Genomic DNA, 10,049 nt, shown 5'->3' with positions numbered 1-10,049 from the left:
TCACTTAAAAAAAACATGGCAACAAAATGAAACATTTTGTCCAGGATCTAGCCAGGGTCTTTAATTTTGTCACCAGCGATCAGTGCTCCATAATATACGCCTCTGAGAATGCTCAATAATGGAGGATGGTAAAACTAGAATGGGAGGACCATATGCAAGTGCACTAATGCATCCCTCTACAGGAGCTACCATCTGGCAGCACTCTGTCTGGCTCAGTTCCTGCTGCTTGATGCTCCGAAAATGATTCTTTTGAAAGTGGATGGAAGGTGGGCTGGGATCAGGCGATGGTCCATGAGCTGGTCCTGTGGGCACCTGCTTACTGTTTCTTCCTCCAGCGCTGCCAGCTGGGTCTGCTCAGTTGCATCCTGCCTCCTAACCACTGACCTCTCTTATACCCCAAGCCACCTCAATCCCCTACCCCGCACCCCACCAGACCAGACAGTTTTAAGTCAGTAGGTGAAAGTGAGGACTGCAGATGCTGTCGATCAGGAGTCGAGAGTGTGTTGCTGGAAAAGCACAGCAGGTCAGGCAGCATCCGAGGAGCAGAAGAATGGACGATTCAGGAAAAGTCCTCGGATCATGCATGACCTGCTGTGCTTTTCCAGCGACATACTCTCGGAGTTAAGGGGATTGTGAAGCACCAAGGCACAGCCGTTACTAAACAATAAGACATAGGAGCAGAAATAAGGCCATTCAGCCCAATGAATATGCTCCACCATTCAATCACAGTTGATATGTTTCTCAACCTCATTCTCCTGCTTTCTCCCGGTAACCTTTGATCCCCTTGATACTCAAGAACCTATTTATCTCCATCTTAAATATACTCAATGACCTGCCCTTCACAGCCTTCTATGGTAATGAATTCCACAGATTCCACACTCTCTGGATGAAGAAGTTTCTCCTTATCTCCGTTCTAAAAGGTCTTCCCCTTACTCTAGTATGGAATAGCGCAGCAGGTCAGGCAGCATCCAAAGACCAGGAGAATCAACATTTCGGGCATGAACCCTTCCTCAGGAATGAGGAAAGTGTGTCCAGCAGGCACACTTTCCTCATTCCTGAAGAAGGGCTCATGCCCGAAACGTTGATTCTCCTGCTCCTTGGATGCTGTCTGACCTGCTGTGCTTTTCCAGCAACACATTTTCAGCTCTGATCTCCAGCATCTGCAGACCTCACTTTCTCCTCTAGTATGGAATAGCTCTGTATTTCCTTGCAGTGTTCTGGAGAGAAGTTTTTAAAAATGTTTTAGATAATTACTTGACTAGATTCCCCCACAGTGTGGAAAAGGTCCTTTGACCCAACAAGTCCACACTGACCCTCCGAAGAGTAACCCACCCAGACCCCATTTCCCTCTGACTTGTGCACCTAACACTATGGCAATTTAGCATGGCCAATTCACCTGACCTGCACATCTTTGGATTGAGGCTGTTGACCCACCTGAATTACCCCTGGCCAGGGCATGACATCTCACACCCAAGAACCAGGAACAATCAAATGACCATGGTGGTCTTGCCTCAATAGAACCCCCTGAGAGTAGAGGTCACTGCTCGAACTCCAAGGGTCCCTGGGGGGGAGATGTTTGCACCTTTGTCCAGATTGTGAGTTGGGGATGCCACTTGAACCAGGCTGTCATGGAGGAGAAAGTGAGGACTGCAGATGCTGAAGATCAGGATGATGAGCTGATGAGCTCATGTTCGAAACGTCGACTCTCCTGCTCCTCAGATGCTGCCTGACCGGCTGTGCTTTTCCAGCGCCACACTCTTTGGCCAGGTTGTCATGCCCTAGGCAGGGCAGGATGGGAAATATCCTCAAGTGGGTGAGTTAGGAGAGCCTTCGATTGGAACTGGGAATCCAGTTTACAGGCTAGGCATTTAATGCCAGGTAGACCAAATGTGGGTAATATCACAATGATCAGCTACTTGAGGACTTCAATTAACCCATGGGGTAGATGGATGTTGTTTTTGAATTGGTATAGTGCCTGATTTTTATGATGCTCTGTAACTGCCAACTCCATTTACTTGAACCTAAAACTTGCCATGAATTTGAATGTGACCATTGCGGTGATGAGGTCCACATTCCCAGGACACTGAAAACTGCAAGAGAGCAGCAGAGGCTTTCCAAATGCTGCATCATGTACATGCGACGGGTGCTAATTGTGGACAAGGATGTAGCTTTGTGAATCTGTCTTCCAGCCACTGAGAGACCATTGCCTGAGAAACTAGCATGAAAGCTGTCAGAAAATCTTGGCAAGAAGCTCTGCATTTAATGATCATGGACGAGCACAGTGAAGTGACAGTAAGTCATGAGCTGATTATTTGACTTTCTGCAGGTCTTAGTGTACAAGAACATGGAACAGTACAGCACAGTGCAGGCCCTTTGGCCCTCATTGTTGTGCTGACCCTTTATCCTACTCTACGATCAAACTAACAAGCAAACTATATGGGTGGCACGGTGGCACAATGGTTAGCACTGCTGTCGAACAGCACCAGAGACCTGGGTTCAATTCCCATCTTGGGTGACTCTCTGTGTGGAGTTTGCACATTCTTCCTATATCTGCGCGAGTTTGCTCCGGTTTCCTCCCAGAATCCAAAAGATGTGTCGGTTAGGTGAATCGGCCATGCTAAAGTGCCCGTAGTGTTAGGTATAGGGGAATGGGTCTGGGTGGGTTGCTCTTCGGAGGGTCGGTGTGGACTTGTTGGGCTGAAGGGCCTGTTTCCACACTAATCTAACTTACATACCTTTCATTTTACTACCATCCATGTGGCTATCCCAGAGTGGATTGTTGCCAAACACACAATACATTGAGGAGCAACCATTCTGAACACTATCATTCTTTGATTTATCTTACAAAAGGGGGGAATAATCTATTACTCAGAATGCAATTGTGTCCTTGGACAAGGAAGTTATTGGTGTAGTCTTGCATCATGACTCAGATGGAAATTTGTAGGATCTCTCAATTGTTGACTTGTTGAGTTGACACGTTTCACATGAGTTGAACAGTTGGAGACTGTCCTTTTTTGACCATATCTATGGATTCATGAGCCAATCTCCTGATATTTTTCTGTGCCTATGTGAATAAGGCTATGTGGTCACGTTTTGGACTGAGGCCCCTAAATGTTCTTTAATTGGCTACTCATTGATGGTGAGGTGGTGAAGGTGATGATGGGTCTTTGCACTCAGACCGTGGTGGAGGTGGCTGGGTGATAGCCTCAGTTCCAACACCATGCTACCTACTTATTCTCGCTTCCTTCCCCCCAAGTTCATCCTCCGTGGAAGCACAAGGTCCTGTCAGGCCACAGAGTCTAATATCGAAACAGAAAGCACTAGAGAAACTCAGCAGGACTGGCAATATCTGTGGAGACAGTCACAGCGTTAACAGTTCAAGTTCGACTGTTCTTCAGAACACTCCTCAGTTCTGATGAAGAATTATTAGATTAGATTACTTACAGTGTGGAAACAGGCCCTTTGGCCCAACAAGTCCACACCGACCCGCCGAAGCGCAACCCACCCATACCCCTACAATTACCCCTTACCTAACACTACGGGCAATTTAGCATGGCCAATTCACCTTGACCCGCACATCTTTGGACTGTGGGAGGAAACTGGTGCACCCGGAAGAAACCCACGCAGACACGGGGAGAACGTGCAAACTCCACACAGTTTGAGGCGGTAATTGAACCGGGGTATCTGGTACTGTGAGGCAGTAGTGCTAACCACTGTGCCACCGTGCCACCCACGAATTATATTGAACTTGAAACATTAACTCTGCTGCTAGGCCTGTTGAGTTTCTCCAGCCAAAACTGAAATTGCTGGAGAAAACAGGCTTTTCATATTAACTTTGTTTTATTCACACAGCTGCTGACAGACCTGTTGAGTTTCTCCAGCAATCTCTGTTATAGATCGTAGAATCCCTGCAGTGCAGGTAGAGGCCATTCAGCCCATCCAATCCACACAAACCAGCTGAAAAACATCCCACTCTATCCCTGTACTTCCCCATTTACCATACTTCAACCTAACTTGCACACTACAGAGCAATTTAGCGTGGCCAATCCACCTAGCTTACACATCTTTGGACTGTGGGAGGAAACCAGAGCACCTGGAGGAGATCCATGCAGACACGGTTAGAATGTGCAAAGTCCCTGGCACTGTGAGACAGCAGTGCTAACCACTGAGCCACTATCCCTAACATTTGCACTATTTTGTTTGTCAGAGTTTCCCCAGCACTTTATTTTGGTTTCTGGTTTTCAGTATTCACAACATTTTATCAAAATGTCCAATTGTCTCCAAACCTGATGGCCACTGAGATAACTCCACAGAGGCTGATATCCCATTACCAAGTCACCCTATATTTACACGTGCAGAGTACTTGACACTGGTCTGGCTTCCTCAGAGATGGATCTCAGAGTGAGCAGAACCTCTGACACTCCTGTTTATGGTACTATTTTATAACAGGGTGGCACGGTGGCTTGATCGCTAGTATTGCAGCTTCAACCTTCACGGACCTGGGTTCAATTCCAGCCTTGGGTGACTGTGTGGAGTTTGCACATTCTCCCTGTGTCTGTGTGGGTTTCCTCCCACAATCCAAAGATGCGTGGGTTAGGTGAATTGGCCATGCCAAATTGCCTATTGTGTTCAGGGATTTGTAGGTTAAGTACATTAACCATGGGAAATGTAGGGATACAGGGATGAAGGGAGTTGGGTGGGATCTTTGGGTTCATAGAAACGGAACTAACTATATAAATACAGTGGCTATGAGGGCAGGTCAGAGGCTAGGAATCTGACAGCAAGGAACTCACCTCCTGATTCCCCAAAGCCTGCCCACAATCTACAAGGCACAAAGCAGCAGATGGAGGTTAATTCAGATAAATGTGAGGTGCTGCATTTTGGGAAAGCAAATCTTAGCAGGACTTATACACTTAATGGTAAGGTCCAAGGAAGTGCTGCTGAACAAAGAGACCTTGGAGTGCAGGTTCATAGCTCCTTGAAAGTGTAGTCACAGGTAGATAGGATAGTGAAGGCAGCATTTGGTATGCTTTCCTTTATTGGTCAGTGTATTGAGTACAGGAGTTGGGAGGTCATGTTGCGGCTGTACAGGACATTGGTTAGGCCACTGTTGGAAGATTGCGTGCAATTCTGGTCTCCTTCCTATCGGAAAGATTTTGTGAAACTTCAGAAAAGGGTTCAGAAAAGATTTACAAGGATGTTGCCAGGGTTGGAGGATTTGAGCTACAGGGAGAGGCTGAACAGGCTGGGGCTGTTTTCCCTGGAGTGTCAGAAGCTGAGGAGTGACCTTCTAGAGGTTTATAAAATCATGAGGGGCATGGATAGGATAAATAGACAAAGTCTTTTCCTGGGGTGGGTGAGTCCAGAACTATAGGGTATAGGTTTTGGGTAAAAGGGAAAAGATATAAAAGTGACCTAAGGGGCAATGTTTTCACACAGAGGGTGGTATGTGTATGGAATGAGCTGCCAGAGGAAGTGGTGGAGGCTGGTACAATTGTTACATTTAAGAGGCATTTGGATGGGAAGGGTTTGGAGGGATATGGACCGGGTGCTGGCCGTTGGGACTAGATTGGGTTGGGATATCTGGTTGGCATGGACAGGTTGGACCGAAGGGTCTGTTTCCATGCTGTACATCTCTATGACTCTATGACCTTAAGTCAGGTAGAATACTCCCCAGTTGCCTGGATGGGGGCAGCGCCAACAACACTCAAGAAGCTCAACACCATCCAGGACTAAGCAGCCCACGTCATTGGCACCATATCCAAAGCACCCCAGCACCAAATCCACCCAGCAATGCTCAATATCACCAGTGTTATTCTCCACAAGACACACTGCAGAAATTCAGCAGTCATCCTTGGACAGCGCTTTCAAAACCCACAACCTCTTCCATCCAGAAGGACAAGGGCAGCAGATACACGGGAAGACCATCCCCTACAAGTTTTCATCCACGCCACTCACCAGCCTGACTTGGAATTATATTTCCATCCCTTGAGTGACGCTGGATCAAACTCCTGGAACTCCATCCTATAACTTCATTTTGGATCAACCTACAGCAAATTAACTTCAGAAATTCGAGAAGGCAGCTGACCACCACCTTCTCCAGGGCCATTAGGATTGGTTCAGGCCGTGATGCTCTCGTTCCATGAGTTAATTTTTAAAAATGCATAATATCAAAAAACAGAAACAGAAATTGCTGGAAAAGCTCAGCAGGTCTGGCAGCATCTGTGAAGAGAAGTCAGCACTCAGGAGGGATCACTGGGCCTGAAACATTTAAACTCTGATTTATCTTCACAGATGCTGAGCTTTTCCAGCAACTTCTGATTTCATTTCTGATCTACAACATCGGCAATGCTTTTGGTTTTTCTCACACATTAATGGAGCAGCTTCTATAACTTCAACTGCTGGAACTTGTGATGGATGTAAAAGGTTCTGGCGATGTTGACAATCTGTTCAGGACGTCATCCAGAAGGATCCAACACGACTTTATCCCACAGGGCCTTGAGGATGCCACAAGCAGGCCACTGCCGGATGGACTTCCAAACAGAGATATTTCAATAAATAAGGTTCTCCAAAAGTGACAGCTAGTGTGGACTATTCCCTGGCAACATGACCTTCAGGATTTTTCGGAACTCTAGGGGCAGATCACGGTGAGAAGCCGCACGCACAGTTTGCTGTAGTGATTGTAATGAGGTCAGCCAGATAGGCCACACAGAAAGTGAGTTCCCTGATTGGGGCCATTAATCTGGTCCAATCAGGGACTCCTGGCTGACAGATATCATAGAATCCCTTAGTAACAAATAAGGAATAAAAAATGAAATCGTCCGGGCTACGTTCGAATTGGGCACTGAGTGAACAGGGCTTAGGCTGACATAAAAAGGGAGCCTGCGAAAGCAAACGCCCAGCAATTTTCTAAAACAGAACATAGGGAGACCAGTAGTGGTCAAACTGAACTCAGGCGTGGATTATCGAGTTGTCGCATTTTTGCCAGGTGTTTTGGCTTGTCTGTGGGTGGCACAGTGGTGAGCACTGCAGCCTCACAGCGCCTGAGACCCGGGTTCAATTCCTGACTCAGGCGACTGACTGTGTGGGGTTTGCAGGTTCTCCCCGTGTCTGCGTGGGTTTCCTCTGGGTGCTCCGGTTTCCTCCCACAGTCCAAAGATGTGTGGGTCAGGGGAATTGGCCATGCTAAATTGCCCGTAGTGTTAGGTAAGGGGTAAATGTCGGGGTATGGGTGGGTTGCGCTTCGGCGGGTCGGTGTGGACTTGTTGGGCCGAAGGGCCTGTTTCCACACTGTAAGTAATCTAATGTTATATGAATACAGCACTGGAACAACAGAAGAATATGTAAAGAAAAGTATGGCGATGCATTTATTCGAGGCAACAATGTGTTGTATATAAGCACACAGAAGAGGAGACTTTAGATGATGATGTGCACCAAATGTCATGTTTTTTGATTTTTAAAAGACAAAAATGTTTATTTTTTAAGCAATGAGAAAACATTCAAGTACAATAGTTCTTTTCAATGTTTGGTTATCCGCAATACGCGTGATAGTTCCTCATAAATAAGGATGGTCGATTTATATTTTCTTGAAGCCTTTAATTAATGGTTTTTCAGAAATGGATAATGGCTGTAATGTAATATAAAAAACCGGAAGTTTGATTCAGGCAAGCGCTGACCTGTTTTGGAAACACTGTGTACATTTTAAGCTAACTACCTGCTTAGGGAAAAGTGACTTCATTGCTGACGCTGTTGTGAATAAAGGGCTTGATGTATGTGTGAAAAAAAATCATAGAATCCTTATAGTCTGGAAGCAGGCCATTTGGCCCATTGAGCCTACGCCAACCCTCTGCCCTTGTCCTTCTGGGGGGAAGAGGTTGTGGGTTTTGCTGTCCAAGGATGACTGCTGAATTTTTGCAGTGTGTCTTGTAGTGAGGACACACTGGGTGATATTGAGCATTGGTGGGTGGGTGGAATTGGTGCTAATGGATGTGGTGCCAATGACGTGGGCTGCTTTGTCCTGGATGGTGTCGAGCTTCTTGACCGTGGACGGAGCTGCACCCATCCAGGCAAGAGGGGAGTATTCCACCTGACTTGTGCCTTGTAGATGGTGAATAGGCTTTGGGGAGTCAGGAGGTGAGTTACTTGCTGTTGGATCCCTAGCCTCTGACCTGCTTTTGTAGCCACTGTATTCATATAGCTAGTTCCGTTTCTGTAAACCCAAGGGTTTTGATAGCAGCAGGACATGGGTTTTACAGGTTGGGATTTTCAGCAGATGTGACTGAATTGCTGACTGGGGGTGGCACGGTGGCTCAGTGGTTAGCACTGCAGCCTCAAAGCACCAGAGATCCAGGTTCGATTCCAGCCTCGGGTGACTGTCTATGTGGAGTTTGCACGTTCTCCCCTTGTCTGTGGGGGTTTCCTCCGGGTGCTCCGGTTTCCTCCCACAATCCAAAGATGTGCAGGTCAGGTGGATTGGCCATGCTAAATTGTCAACAGGGTTAGGTGCATTATAGAGGCATAGAGATGTACAGCATGGAAACGGACCCTTTGGTCCATGCCAACCAGATGTCCCAACCCAATCTAGTGCCAGCACCCAGCCCATATCCCTCCAAACCCTTCCTATTCATATACCCATCCAAATGTTGCAATTGTACCAACCTCCACCACTTTCTCTGGCAGCTCATTCCATACACGTACCACCCTCTGTGTGAAAAAGTTGCCCCTTAGTTTTCTTCTTTATCTTTTCCCTCTCACCCTAAACCTATACCCTCTAGTTCTGGACTCCCCGACCCCAGGAAAAAGACTTCATCTATTTATCCTATCCATGCCCCTCATAATTTTGTAAACTCTATAAGGTCACCCCTCAGCCTCTGACGTTCCAGGGAAAACATCCCCAACCTGTCCAGCCTCTCCCTGTAGCTCAAATCCCGTATTAGTCAGAGGGAAATGGTTTACTCTTCAGAGGGTCAGTGTCAACTTGTTGGGCTGAAGGGCCTGTTTCCACACTGTAGGGAATCGAATCTAATCTAAACGCCCAATGTTCAACCAAAATAAACACACATCATAAATCAGATTGAAACAGATGACCTCCAGCTGCATTTTTATTTACTTCATTTTTAATACGACAGTGGCTTTTAAAATTGCTTTTGATGATATTTGGATAGAAATAAATAGCTGTGATTGATCGGAAGGACCTCAGCTGTGATTCTGCAATTGATGTTACTCCACAGCCAGTAACCCTGTGAGATAATAGGAATGAGATTTCAGAGCTGAGGAACTGTAGATCCAAATGAAAGGGGAAGGCATGTTGATCTTAAGCTTCATTGCCATCCTTTGTTCTGTTATTTACAGGTGCTCACACCCTGTAAAAATGATTGACCTGTTTTCTGTCAAATGTTCAGCTAAATGTGGATTATTTAATGGGGATTATTTTCTCTCCATGACAAATAAGGGGAGTATTTCTATTGAGTTGCTGTGACCTCTACAAATCCCAAAGTCTTTTACATCCAAACAAAGCACTTTTAGAGTGTAATCACTATTATAATTGCATAATGAACACGATTATAATGTCATAATAAAACATCATTGTAACACAATAATAAAACATTATTATAATGTCGTAATAAATGACAATCATGACAAACTCTCTGACAAAAGGGGAAAATGGGATAATGAGCAGATTTTGGGATTTGAATAAGACAGGCAGATAATGGAGTTCTGTAACAGATCAGCCGTAATCCAGCTCAGGGTTTAAATCAGAGTGATGCTGGAAAAGCACAGTAGGTCAGGCAGCATCCGAGGATCTGGAAAATCAACATTTCAAGCAAAAGCCCAACGTGGATTTTCCTGCTCCTCGGATGCTGCCTGACCTGCTGTGCTTTCTCAGCACCACTCTGATCTAAACTCTGGTTTCCAGCATCTGCAGTCCTCACTTTTGCCCCGTACTCCAGCTCGACAGACTCAGGGCTGAATAGCCCCAATCTACACAGTACAGACTGCAGTCTGCATCCTTTCCAGTTCCTACTGAAACCAGTGTGAAATCTGTGAAT

At 46.1% G+C, this 10,049-nt stretch overlaps 1 pseudogene; it reads left to right on the top strand.

The window, feature by feature from the left end:
- Nucleotides 1-284: 284 nt before the first annotated feature.
- LOC132834226 (U6 snRNA-associated Sm-like protein LSm6) lies at nt 285-7,459 on the top strand (annotated as a pseudogene).
- The last annotated feature ends 2,590 nt before the right edge of the window (nt 7,460-10,049 follow it).

This window comes from Hemiscyllium ocellatum, chromosome 39, assembly GCF_020745735.1.
Source record: "Hemiscyllium ocellatum isolate sHemOce1 chromosome 39, sHemOce1.pat.X.cur, whole genome shotgun sequence".
Lineage (NCBI taxonomy): Eukaryota > Metazoa > Chordata > Chondrichthyes > Orectolobiformes > Hemiscylliidae > Hemiscyllium > Hemiscyllium ocellatum.
The sequence above is the reverse complement of the archived record's forward strand: the minus strand, read 5'-3'. Positions and strand labels throughout refer to the sequence as shown.